Source organism: Hyperolius riggenbachi, chromosome 12 (assembly GCF_040937935.1).
Source record: "Hyperolius riggenbachi isolate aHypRig1 chromosome 12, aHypRig1.pri, whole genome shotgun sequence".
NCBI classification, from domain to species: domain Eukaryota; kingdom Metazoa; phylum Chordata; class Amphibia; order Anura; family Hyperoliidae; genus Hyperolius; species Hyperolius riggenbachi.
The window spans coordinates 5,381,280-5,395,631 of NC_090657.1; the positions used below are offsets into that span (position 1 = coordinate 5,381,280).

Below are 14,352 nucleotides of genomic sequence, written 5' to 3' on the forward strand. Positions count from 1 at the left end.
ACAATGGGCAAACACTGACTAAATCATTTATACATAATTATTGTAAAAATGAAGCACTTTTTTATTACATTATTTTCACTGATTGGAAGGGGATAGAGAAACCAAAACAGTTTACTAGTTACAAATGGTTATATTATAGTAGGATCTGAGACTAAGTCCCTAATGCCACAGCAGGATCATCCACCAGGCAAGCTAGGCAGGTGATTGGGGCCTAGTGGTTGTCAAAGGGGCCACCTGCCACCTTCTCTGACCACCCTCCACTTCATCTTATGAAAAAGACCACATGGGGGGCCCCAAATCTAACCTTGCCTAGGGCCCCTTACACCTTACTCCATCTCTGGCATTGTCTGCCCAATGCTATGAAATAGATAGAGAGTCATTCTATGCTGAGAGGTTAATTGGTATGATGATAGTTGCTCCTGTGGAGTGAAATGCACTTTACTTTGCAGACCTGGCTTACATTGCACTCAGCTTGCCCAATGATGCCTCACTAGCCCAATGTATTACAACAGTATCAGGTCAGGACCGATGGAGATGTGTTACATTGCAAAAGGTCATGTGGTTACGTGGTTATCAGACAGTAGTTCTGAGATAACTGGCGGACCTTAGGAATGTGTCAGTTGGGCACTGCAGGATTTGTGGTTTGCTTCTCGTAGTGTAAGGACATTAACGAAACGCAGCAGACAAACAATATGTATCTTCCGTAAAAAATCCTATTAGTACTCCCACAAATGTTACTCAATATTCGCTGTATATTATTAGCTGCATAGTATACGGGCAGGACAGTGGTGTAGTGATTAGCACTCCCGCCTTGCAGCGCTGGGTCCCCGGTTCAAATCCCAGCCAGGGCACTATCTGCAAGGAGTTTGTATGTTCTCCCCGTGTCTGTGTAGGTTTCCTCCAGGCACCACAATTTTCTCCCACATCCCAAAAACATACAAATACGTTAATTGAAAACTTTTCATAGAGGTTGGCGCTCACGATGCTTTTGAAGGCTCAATGACTGTATGCACAACACATTCAAGGTTTACAATACTACACATTCAAAATTAAAAGTCCATCAATGAATAAAAAAAGTCCATCAATAAATAAAATTCTTCATCAGAACGAATTGCAGATCTTCAGATGTATATAGGCCACCACCACACCCTTTGTGTGCCACTCACCGCAATACACAGACCAACCAATGGTCTATATGCACATCGGGACCGTTCCCGGGTCGTCCCCCACCTCTCTGGCACCAATAAGTTGCAAAGTCCCTCCCTTTAGGCCGACTGTCCTCTTGGTTACCTGTAGTGTACACAGCCTGCTCCCCACCTGCAGTGAAGGCCCTTCTGAGACCAGAGAGAGGGCATGTGGAAAGGTTTGCACTGTGTGGAGGCCCCTCCACACAGTGCAAACCTTTCCACATGCCCTCTCTCTGGTCTCAGAAGGGCCTTCACTGCAGGTGGGGAGCAGGCTGTGTACACTACAGGTAACCAAGAGGACAGTCGGCCTAAAGGGAGGGACTTTGCAACTTATTGGTGCCAGAGAGGTGGGGGACGACCCGGGAACGGTCCCGATGTGCATATAGACCATTGGTTGGTCTGTGTATTGCGGTGAGTGGCACACAAAGGGTGTGGTGGTGGCCTATATACATCTGAAGATCTGCAATTCGTTCTGATGAAGAATTTTATTTATTGATGGACTTTTTTTATTCATTGATGGACTTTTAATTTTGAATGTGTAGTATTGTAAACCTTGAATGTGTTGTGCATACAGTCATTGAGCCTTCAAAAGCATCGTGAGCGCCAACCTCTATGAAAAGTTTTTGATATATTGCTATAGAGGAGGCGAACTGGTGTTATATATGTGACAGGAGTTTGGAAAGAGTCTTTGCTGTGAGCGCTAACTTCTTGCTGCTATTTAAATACGTTAATTGGCTACCCTCTTAATTGGCCCTAGACTACAACACATATACTACACAATACATACACATAGGACATAAGTCTATGGCAGGGACTAGATTGTGAGCTCCTCTGAGGGACAGTTAGTGACAAGACAATATATACTCTGTACAGCGCAGCGGAAGATGTTGGCGCTATATAGATACTAATTAATAATTGTATCAATTAAAGAGGTTAACAGACCAAAGACCAATTCAGACAAAGAAAAAAAAACAGCAAATGTAGCGCAAATTGTCAAAGACTTGTGTGATTTGTTAATTATTATAGCACATCAGAAGTAACCTAAATCTAAAATACAGTCTACCTTATGAAAACGTTGCTGAAGGTTCAGGGATTTGATTAGGAGATTGAGAAGACATTGCATCTTTCTTGTGAAAAGCAAACTTTAGTGTCATCCTGATTCAAGGACACTGCAGAGACCAGAGACTGCGTTCTGCCTCATAGCACCGGGTAATAATGCAGTGTAGTGCAGAACAGCCAAACGATGGGAATTCTCTCCCTATGTGCCTCTGATCAGTGTTACCTGCCCTTCTACACAAGATGTACAGGGAGTGCAGAATTATTAGGCAAATGAGTGTTTTGACCACATCATCCTCTTTATGCATGTTGTCTTACTCCAAGCTGTATAGGCTCGAAAGCCTACTACCAATTAAGCATATTAGGTGATGTGCATCTCTGTAATGAGAAGGGGTGTGGTCTAATGACATCAACACCCTATATCAGGTGTGCATAATTATTAGGCAACTTCCTTTCCTTTGGCAAAATGGGTCAAAAGAAGGACTTGACAGGCTCAGAAAAGTCAAAAATAGTGAGATATCTTGCAAAGGGATGCAGCACTCTTAACATTGGAAAGCTTCTGAAGCGTGATCATCGAACAATCAAGCGTTTCATTCAAAATAGTCAACAGGGTCGCAAGAAGCGTGTGGAAAAACCAAGGCGCAAAATAACTGCCCATGAACTGAGAAAAGTCAAGCGTGCAGCTGCCAAAATGCCACTTGCCACCAGTTTGGCCATATTTCAGAGCTGCAACATCACTGGAGTGCCCAAAAGCACAAGGTGTGCAATACTCAGAGACATGGCCAAGGTAAGAAAGGCTGAAAGACGACCACCACTGAACAAGACAAACAAGCTGAAACGTCAAGACTGTGCCAAGAAATATCTCAAGACTGGATTTTTCTAAGGTTTTTGTGAGAAAACGCGGAAAAGCCGCCGCAGGTGCTCAGAGCAAGGCGGCTGATTCCGCGTCTAACGCGGCAGTTTGCGTGCGTAGGCCTACATCTGCTAGTATGGCCGAACGCGGAGAAACCGCCGCATGTCCTGAGAACAAGACTACTGATTCCGCGTCCAACGCGGCGGTTTGCACGCATAGGCCTACATCTGTCAGTATGGCCGAACGCGGAGAAACCGCCGCATGCTCTGATAGCGGTGTGGCTGGTTCCGCGTCCAGCACGGTGGGTGGTACACAACACATGGCTGGTGTGGCTGGGACTGATAGTCCACACAGGTTCAGAAGGACGCGCGCGCGCTGAGAGGCAGAGCTTTTATGACAGCCAGAAGGGAGTCAGCTGACCAAGTTGGCCAGCTGACAATCCAACCAGTTCCCATTGGTCCAGCACTTAGGGGAGGCGCTGGAGAGCGCCTTGCTATATATACTGGGTGCTGGTCATTCTCTGGTTGTCTGCCGTTGCGATCACTACGTGGAAGCACTCAGACCTTTTTGTCAGAATCTGTGTTATTCTCTAGACCAGTTCCAGGGTGTTGGTGATCAAGGAGCTCACACCCCAGACTAGGAATACTGTATTTCATCTGTGTTATGCTCTAGACCAGTTCCAGGGTGTTGATGATTACGGACCTCACACCTCAGACTAGGAATACTGTATATTATCTGTGTTATCCTTCAGACTAGTTCCAGGGTGTTGATGACTATGGAGCTCACACCCAAGACTAGGAATTAGCTTTACCATCTTGTCATATTTCAGACTAGTTCCAGGGTGTTGATGATCAAGGTGCTCACACCTTTAGACTAGACAATTGTTGATTATTTGTTATGACCTTCTGCTTTCCTGACCTCTCTTCTGATCTCTGATTTGGTACTTCGCTATATCTGATACTCCGTTGCCAAACCTTGCTTGCCTTAGGACACTGAATCAGTCTCTTTCCTCTGTATCTGATCTGTCTGCCTGTTGCCGACCTGGTTTGTCCGACCTCGAGAACTATCTCCTCTGTTTAGAGATAGTTCACAGATCTGTCAGTGACACTCCACCATTGGTGTCACTCACACTCTGGTCCTTCCCACTCTCAGCCTGACTCCTCCCCTTGGGGAACCTCAGGCCATTGGAGGGAGCCTGTTCTTTGGGCAGTATCTCTTACTGCCTTGCACCCTCTATACAGGTGCTCTCCTCAAAGTATTACTGTTGCACCAAACACTCATATCACTCATGTGTCCAAAGGTTAGAGATAAATCTGATTATCGGTGATACTGCAGATCATCAATAATCGGGTATATATCTGTATTCTTGGTGATACTGCAGATCATTGATAATCAGATCCTCTCTGTGTTACACCGATCGTTACAGTTTTATGGACTGATGAAATGAGAGTGAGTCTTGATGGGCCAGATGGATGGGCCCATGGCTGGATTGGTAAAGGGCAGAGAGCTCCAGTCCGACTCAGACGCCAGCAAGGTGGAGGTGGAGTACTGGTTTGGGCTGGTATCATCAAAGATGAGCTTGTGGGGCCTTTTCGGGTTGAGGATGGAGTCAAGCTCAACTCCCAGTCCTACTGCCAGTTTCTGGAAGACACCTTCTTCAGGCAGTGGTACAGGAAGAAGTCTGCATCCTTCAAGAAAAACATGATTTTCATGCAGGACAATGCTCCATCACACACGCCCAAGTACTCCACAGCGTGGCTGGCAAGAAAGGGTATAAAAGAAGAAAAACTAATGACATGGCCTCCTTGTTCACCAGATCTGAACTACATTGAGAACCTGTGGTCCATCATAAAATGTGAGATTTACAAGGAGGGAAAACAGTGCACCTCTCTGAACAGTGTCTGGGAGGCTGTGGTTGCTGCTGCACGCAATGTTGATGGTGAACAGATCAAAACACTGACAGAATCCATGGATGGCAGGCTTTTGAGTGTCCTTGCAAAGAAAGGTGGCTATATTGGTCACTGATTTGTTTTTGAATGTCAGAAGTGTATATTTGTGAATGTTGAGATGTTATATTGGTTTCACTGGTAAAAATAAATAATTGAAATGGGTATATATTTGTTTTTTTGTTAAGTTGCCTAAAAATTATGCACAGTAATAGTCACCTGCACACACAGATATCCCCCGAAAATAGCTAAAACTAAAAACAAACTAAAAACTACTTTCAAAAATATTCAGCTTTGATATTATTGAGTTTTTTGGGTTCATTGAGAACATGCTTGTTGTTCAATAATAAAATTATTCCTCAAAAATACAACTTGCCTAATAATTCTGCACTCCCTGTATGGTAATCAAATGCCTGTGAGGTCTCTATATTGTATAACACAATATACTCCTTAAATATACTCCTTTACAGCCAAACAAAACAAAACTTACCTAAGGAGGAGGAAAGGCTGTGGGTCCTATACAGCCTTCCTGTACCCCTCCGGGTCCCCTCGTTCCACCGATGTCTTTCCAGAACCAATCTGCAGCCGCTGGAGTCTTCAGAAGTCTTTCAGAAGCTTGAGTGTTCCTGAAGACAGGCGACTCTGTACTGCGCATGCGTGAGCACGCGAGAGAGCCTGCTTGTGCAGCCGCAGCACAGAGCCGCCTTTCTATCCCTACTGAGCATGCGTGAGCACGCGAAAGAGCCTGCTTGTGCAGCCGCAGTACAGAGCCGCCTTTCTATCCCTACTGAGCATGCGTGAGAGAGCCTGCTTGTGCAGCCGCAGCACAGAGCCGCCTTTCTATCCCTACTGAGCATGCGTGAGCGCGAAAGAGAGCATGCTTGTGCAGCGGCAGCACAGAGCCGCCTTTCTATCCGTACTGAGCATGCGTGAGCACGCGAGAGAGCCTGCTTGTGCAGCCGCAGCACAGAGCCGCCTTTCTATCCGTACTGAGCATGTGTGAGCGCGTCAGAGAGCCTGCTTGTGCAGCCGCAGCACAGAGCTGCCTTTCTATCCATATTGAGCATGCGTGAGCGTGCGAGAGAGCCTGCTTGTGCAGCCGCAGCACAGAGCCGCCTTTCTATCCGTACTGAGCATGCGTGAGCGTGCGAGAGAGAGCCTGCTTGTGCAGCCGCAGTACAGAGCCGCCTTTCTATCCATACTGAGCATGCGTGAGCGTGCGAGAGAGCCTGCTTGTGCAGCCGCAGCACAGAGCCGCCTTTCTATCCGTACTGAGCATGCGTGAGCACGCGAGAGAGCCTGCTTGTGCAGCCGCAGCACAGAGCCGCCTTTCTATCCCTACTGAGCATGCGTGAGAGAGCCTGCTTGTGCAGCCGCAGCACAGAGCCGCCTTTCTATCCATACTGAGCATGCGTGAGCGCGAGAGAGAGCCTGCTTGTGCAGCGGCAGCACAGAGCCGCCTTTCTATCCGTACTGAGCATGCGTGAGCACGCGAGAGAGCCTGCTTGTGCAGCCGCAGCACAGAGCCGCCTTTCTATCCGTACTGAGCATGCGTGAGAGAGCCTGCTTGTGCAGCCGCAGCACAGAGCCGCCTTTCTATCCGTACTGAGCATGCGTGAGCACGCGAGAGAGCCTGCTTGTGCAGCCGCAGCACAGAGCCGCCTTTCTATCCGTACTGAGCATGCGTGAGCGCGCGAGAGAGCCTGCTTGTGCAGCCTCAGCACAGATCCGCCTTTCTATCCGTACTGAGCATGCGTGAGCACGCGAGAGAGCCTGCTTGTGCAGGTGCAGTACAGAGCCGCCTTTCTATCCGTACTGAGCATGCGTGAGCGCACGAGAGAGCCTGCTTGTGCAGCCGCAGCACAAAGCTGCCTTTCTATCCGTACTGAGCATGTGTGAGCGTGCGAGAGAGAGCCTGCTTGTGCAGCCGCAGCACAGAGCCGCCTTTCTATCCGTACTGAGCATGCGTGAGCGTGCGAGAGAGCCTGCTTGTGCAGCCGCAGTACAGAGCCGCCTTTCTATACATACTGAGCATGCGTGAGCACACGAGAGAGCCCGCTTGTGCAGCCACAGCACAGAGCCGCCTTTCTATCCGTACTGAGCATGCGTGAGCGCGAGAGAGCCTGCTAGTGCAGCCGCAGCACAGGGCCGCCTTTCTATACATACTGAACATGCATGAGCACGCGAGAGAGCCTGCTTGTGCAGCCGCAGCACAGAGCCGCCTTTCTATCCCTACTGAGCATGCGTGAGAGAGCCTGCTTGTGCAGCCGCAGCACAGAGCCGCCTTTCTATCCCTACTGAGCATGCGAGAGAGAGCCTGCTTGTGCAGCCGCAGCACAGAGCCGCCTTTCTATCCCTACTGAGCATGCGTGAGAGAGCCTGCTTGTGCAGCCGCAGCACAGAGCCGCCTTTCTATCCGTACTGAGCATGTGTGAGCGCGTCAGAGAGCCTGCTTGTGCAGCCGCAGCACAGAGCCGCCTTTCTATCCATACTGAGCATGCGTGAGCGCGAGAGAGAGCCTGCTTGTGCAGCCGCAGCACAGAGCCGCCTTTCTATCCGTACTGAGCATGCGTGAGCACGCGAGAGAGCCTGCTTGTGCAGCCGCAGCACAGAGCCGCCTTTCTATCCGTACTGAGCATGCGTGAGCGTGCGAGAGAGCCTGCTTCTGCAGCCGCAGCACAGAGCCGCCTTTCTATCCCTACTGAGCATGTGTGAGTGCGCGAGAGAGAGCCTGCTTGTGCAGCCGCAGCACAGAGCCGCCTTTCTATCCGTACTGAGCATGCGTGAGCACGTGAGAGAGCCTGCTTGTGCAGCCGCAGCACAGAGCCGCCTTTCTATCCGTACTGAGCATGCGTGAGCACGCGAGAGAGCCTGCTTGTGCAGCCGCAGCACAGAGCTGCCTTTCTATCCGTACTGAGCATGCGTGAGCGCGAGAGAGAGCCTGCTTGTGCAGCCGCAGCACAGAGCCGCCTTTCTATCCCTACTGAGCATGCGTGAGAGAGCCTGCTTGTGCAGCCGCAGCACAGAGCCGCCTTTCTATCCCTACTGAGCATGCGTGAGAGAGCCTGCTTGTGCAGCCGCAGCACAGAGCCGCCTTTCTATCCGTACTGAGCATGCGTGAGCGCGAGAGAGAGCCTGCTTGTGCAGCCGCAGCACAGAGCCGCCTTTCTATCCCTACTGAGCATGCGTGAGCGCGAGAGAGAGCATGCTTGTGCAGCGGCAGCACAGAGCCGCCTTTCTATCCGTACTGAGCATGCGTGAGCACGCGAGAGAGCCTGCTTGTGCAGCCGCAGCACAGAGCCGCCTTTCTATCCGTACTGAGCATGCGTGAGCACGCGAGAGAGCCTGCTTGTGCAGCCGCAGCACAAAGCTGCCTTTCTATCCGTACTGAGCATGCGTGAGCACGCGAGAGAGCCTGCTTGTGCAGGTGCAGCACAGAGCCGCCTTTCTATCCGTACTGAGCATGCGTGAGCGTGCGAGAGAGCCTACTTGTGCAGCCGCAGCACAGAGCCGCCTTTCTATCCGTACTGAGCATGCGTGAGTGCGTGAGAGAGCCTGCTTGTGCAGCCGCAGCACAGAGCCGCCTTTCTATCCGTACTGAGCATGCGTGAGCGTGCGAGAGAGCCTACTTGTGCAGCCGCAGTACAGAGCCGCCTTTCTATCCGTACTGAGCATGCGTGAGCGCGAGAGAGAGCCTGCTTGTGCAGGTGCAGCACAGAGCTGCCTTTCTATCCGTACTGAGCAAGCGTGAGCGAGAGAGAGAGCCTGCTTGTGCAGCCGCAGTACAGAGCCGCCTTTCTATCCGTACTGAGCATGCGTGAGCGCGAGAGAGAGAGCCTGCTTGTGCAGCCGCAGCACAGAGCCGCCTTTCTATCTGTACTGAGCATGCGTGAGCGCGAGAGAGAGCCTGCTTGTGCAGCCGCAGCACAGAGCCGCCTTTCTATCCGTACTGAGCATGCGTGAGCGCGAGAGAGAGCCTGCTTGTGCAGCCGCAGCACAGAGCTGCCTTTCTATCCGTACTGAGCATGCGTGAGAGAGCCTGCTTGTGCAGCCGCAGCACAGAGCCGCCTTTCTATCCATACTGAGCATGTGTGAGAGAGCCTGCTTGTGCAGCCGCAGCACAGAGCCGCCTTTCTATCCGTACTGAGCATGCGTGAGCACGCGAGAGAGCATGCTTGTGCAGCCGCAGCACAGAGCCGTCTTTCTATCCGTACTGAGCATGCGTGAGCACGCGAGGGAGAGCCTGCTTGTGCAGCCGCAGTACAGAGCCGTCTTTCCATCCATACTGAGCATGCGTGAGCGTGCGAGAGAGCCTGCTTGTGCAGCCGCAGCACAGAACCGCCTTTCTATCCGTACTGAGCATGCGTGAGAGAGCCTGCTTGTGCAGCCGCAGCACAGAGCCACCTTTCTATCCGTACTGAGCATGCATGAGCGCGCGAGAGAGCCTGCCTGTGCAGCCGCAGCACAGAGCCGCCTTTCTATCCGTACTGAGCATGCGTGAGCGCGCGAGAGAGCCTGCTTGTGCAGCCGCAGCACAGAGCCGCCTTTCTATCCGTACTGAGCATGCGTGAGCGAGAGAGAGCCTGCTTGTGCAGCCGCAGCACAGAGCCGCCTTTCTATCCGTACTGAGCATGCGTGAGCGCGTGAGAGAGCCTGCTTCTGCAGCCGCAGCATAGAGCCGCCTTTCTATCCGTACTGAGCATGCGTGAGCATGCGAGAGAGCCTGCTTGTGCAGCCGCAGCACAGAGCTGCCTTTCTATCCGTACTGAGCATGCGTGAGCACGCGAGAGAGCCTGCTTGTGAAGCCGCAGCACAGAGCCGCCTTTCTATCCGTACTGAGCATGCGTGAGCATGCGAGAGAGCATGCTTGTGCAGCCGCAGCACAGAGCCGCCTTTCTATCCGTACTGAGCATGCGTGAGCGCGCGAGAGAGCCTGCTTGTGCAGCCGCCTTTCTATCCGTACTGAGCATGCGTGAGAGAGCCTGCTTGTGCAGCACAGAGCCGCCTTTCTATCCGTACTGAGCATGCGTGAGAGAACCTGTTTTATGATCATGTCTGCAGCGTTTACTGCTGGCTGCAGTGGTATTGTAACCCAAGCAGTTCTGATGTCATTACATGCATTTGCTTGCATAGTTTGGTTTGCACTTAAACTAGTTGCTGATTCCATCTGCAGTCACTCTGAAATTAATGACAGTTTAACATGCTCTTGTGTAAACAAACATTGTCTGCTGCAGTGGAGGGGCAGTCCCTTTCCTGCAGGCTGCATATCATTGTCTGCCTTTTCCTGCTATCAGCCTGTGATTAATTACCATTCACTTGTGTGGGAATCTGCAGGTCTGCTCCCATTGGATGACCTCAGTATAAAGAACTGCTTCCTGCAATGTCTCATGGGCTACCATAGTCTCAGATTCTATCTGTTACTCTGCTCGTGCCCCACCTCGTTCCTGGTCCGTGTGGACTGCGCTGACTCCTGCGAAGGAGTCAGTGAGTCCTCCTAGTTCTGCTCTAGTTCTAGAAGTTGTTACTTGCTTGTCTTGTGTCATATATTGGTTCATCGCCAATATATACGCATACTTGCGCATTTTGTTATTTTCCTTGAATTCGTGTTACGTTGATACATCAGTGTCGCTGATATATACGTACACGAACTGTTTATATCCTGTGTTCCGTTAGTCAGCGTTCCAGCACGCTGAGCTAGTTATTCTGTTCCTGGTCCTGTTTGTGGATTGCGTTCATCTCTGCGAAGAGATAGCGAATCCTTCTGAGTCCTGTTCCCTGTATTACTCCAGTCTTAGTCAGAGTTCCTGCTTATGTCATATAGTGGTTCATTGCCGATATATACATATGTTAGTCAGACGTTACGAATAGTTTCATTGATAGCTGTAATTGTAATACGCTAGGAAATCATACTTATTGTATATTTATCTGTGTTACGTTCATCTATCTTGATCCTGCTATTTTCTGACTATCCTGTCCTGTCTTTGTGAGGCACGCCATCGCCGCAACGCATTGGCTGCCTCATTCCAGTCTGTCTGGTTTTGGACGCTTGCTGTCGCTAAGTAGCCGCTAGCTAGCAAGCGTTCATTCTGTCTACTTGTTCTGATCTCCTCAGTCCTGGTTTATGCGCTCAGCGCTACTTTGCGCTGAGACGTTTTTACGAAAGTGTTGTTTGTGGCTGTTTGGATCTGCACCGGCTCTGTGCACCACAATCTCCTATTGGAGTCAGTCCTCTCCTCCACTAAACTGGGGATATCCTGATCCCTTGTGCTGGTGTGTGTACCTCCTTCACGTCAGCTTATGTGTTGTATGCTGACTGTGGAGATTACACCTCCAAGCTTAACAGCCTGCTTGTGCAGCCGCAGCACAGAGCCGCCTTTCTATCCGTACTGAGCATGCGTGAGCATGCGAGAGAGCCTGCTTGTGCAGCCACAGCTCAGAGCCGCCTTACTATCCATACTGAGCATGCGTGAGCGTGCGAGAGAGAGCCTGCTTGTGCAGCCGCAGCACAGAGCCGCCTTTCTATCCGTACTGAGCATGCGTGAGCGCACGAGAGAGCCTGCTTGTGCAGCCGCAGCACAGAGCCGCCTTTCTATCCATACTGAGCATGCGTGAGCACGCGAGAGAGCCTGCTTGTGCAGCCGCAGCACAGAGCCGCCTTTCTATCCGTACTGAGCATGCGTGAGCGCGAGAGAGAGCCTGCTTGTGCAGCCGCAGCACAGAGCCGCCTTTCTATCCGTACTGAGCATGCGTGAGCACGAGAGAGAGACTGCTTGTGCAGCCGCAGCACAGAGCCGCCTTTCTATCCGTACTGAGCATGCGTGAGCGCGAGAGAGAGCCTGCTTGTGCAGCCGCAGCATAGAGCCGCCTTTCTATCCCTACTGAGCATGCGTGAGCATGCGAGAGAGCCTGCTTGTGCAGCCACAGCTCAGAGCCGCCTTACTATCCGTACTGAGCATGCGTGAGAGAGCCTGCTTGTGCAGCCGCAGTACAGAGCCGCCTTTCTATCCATACTGAGCATGCGTGAGCGTGCGAGAGAGCCTGCTTGTGCAGCCGCAGCACAGAGCCGCCTTTCTATCCGTACTGAGCATGCGTGAGCATGCGAGAGAGCCTGCTTGTGCAGCCACAGCTCAGAGCCGCCTTACTATCCATACTGAGCATGCGTGAGCGTGCGAGAGAGAGCCTGCTTGTGCAGCCGCAGCACAGAGCCGCCTTTCTATCCGTACTGAGCATGCGTGAGCGCACGAGAGAGCCTGCTTGTGCAGCCGCAGCACAGAGCCGCCTTTCTATCCATACTGAGCATGCGTGAGCACGCGAGAGAGCCTGCTTGTGCAGCCGCAGCACAGAGCCGCCTTTCTATCCGTACTGAGCATGCGTGAGCGTGCGAGAGAGAGCCTGCATGTGCAGCCGCAGCACAGAGCCGCCTTTCTATCCGTACTGAGCATGCGTGAGCGTGCGAGAGAGCCTGCTTGTGCAGCCGCAGCACAGAGCCGCCTTTCTATCCGTACTGAGCATGTGTGAGCGCGTGAGAGAGCCTGCTTGTGCAGCCGCAGCACAGAGCCGCCTTTCTATCCGTACTGAGCATGCGTGAGCGCGCGAGAGAGCCTGCTTGTGCAGCCGCCTTTCTATCCGTACTGAGCATGCGTGAGAGAGCCTGCTTGTGCAGCCGCAGCACAGAGCTGCCTTTCTATCCATACTGAGCATGCGTGAGTGAGAGAGAGCCTGCTTGTGCAGCCGCAATACAGAGCCGCCTTTCTATCCCTACTGAGCATGCGTGAGAGAGCCTGCTTGTACAGCCGCAGCACAGAGCCGCCTTTCTATCCATACTGAGCATGCGTGAGTGAGAGAGAGCCTGCTTGTGCAGCCGCAGCACAGAGCCGCCTTTCTATCCCTACTGAGCATGTGTGAGAGCCTGCTTGTGCAGCCGCAGCACAGAGCCGCCTGTCTACAAGAGCAATTGGGCTACCAAAGATTTCTGAAGCCTCCCGCGGCGGCACAGGGCAGTATTTGAATACTACTAATGGGGGAGCCAGCGCAGGAACAAAGGCACCGTGAGAGAAGCGGAAAAGCTCTATCGGGCCAAGAGCCTTCCCTCTCCTAAGGTAAGTAACTGAGGGGCAATTATGTTAAAAAGGTTTTTAAAGTAAAAACATTTTTGGAGACTTCAGAGTCTCTTTAACTGCAATATATGAAGAGGATCCAAATGCTTGATTGTATCAAAAACAATAGTCCGTTTTATAATAATAAATCTCATTACAGTCACAGATATGTTTTAAAGTGACAAATAAAACAAGAGGTGATAGCTAAACAGCAGGTGACAGTGACAAGTCTCAGCAACATGGAACAATATGAAAGGAGTTCACTGAACACTAGATATGGTCTATGAGATGCAAATAATTCAAGCTTGCATACAAATTGTATGCAACTAGGAATTGGGCCAATTAGGATAAAAAAAACGAAGTGTGTTTGGCTGGCCCAGTTCTAAGCTGCATGCAAGCTGGTATTATTCCATCATCTCTGTTGAACAAGCAATGATCATGTATTTATAGGTCTAAGAGACAGTTGTCATTGAGGCTAGATGACAGCTACATTTCACAGTAAGGCCCCATTCACACTTACAAATTGCTGGCGATTTTTGCCGGCGTTTTGCAGGAGTGATTGTTCCGCAATTTCACTGAACACTGCAGCGATTTTGCCATGATCGCGTTTAGCGCTTCTATAGCACTGAAATGCGATCCCTGAAAAATCGCCTGAAAATGGTGCAGGTGACGTGTTTGCGTTTCAAGTTTTTGCCCATTTGGGGCGATTTGCGGAGGTTAGCGTAAATCGCTCAAGTAAGAACGAGCCCATAGGGTTTTATTACGCTAGTGCTTTTAAAAAGCGCTAGCGTTTGAGCGTTTTGCCGAAATTGCGGCAAAACGCTGTAGTGTGAATGGGGCCTCAGAGCCTGAGCCCACTAACGCAGCTGTGTCCACTTTTCAGCATCTCTAACATTAAGGCCTCGTTCAGATAATTTAGCGGAGATGGCTGTGCAATCGGAATGCAACGCGTATGATCACGCGGCATCTGCGCTGCTGATCCTACTCACTACAGTGAAGGGATCTGCGCTGCGATTCTGGAAAACTGCATGCTGTAGTGCGATAGTGCATCATACTGCTGTGCAGCGCATATGATGGGAATGGTAGAAGGGCTGCCCGTGCACTTTTACCGTTTGTGTGCGTCTCACACTATATGCGCTGAAAAAATGCGTATGGCAGTGCGTATAGTGTGAACGAGGCCTGAGGTGTAACTGAAAGGCGGACACAACCGCATC

The 14,352-nt window shown here is 51.0% G+C and overlaps 1 protein-coding gene across 3 annotated transcripts in view; it reads right to left on the bottom strand.

Annotated features, from left to right (window-relative positions):
* RNF157 (ring finger protein 157) overlaps positions 1-14,352 on the bottom strand; it is a 171,202-nt gene that overhangs the window by 141,945 nt on the left and 14,905 nt on the right. The window lies entirely within an intron of this gene.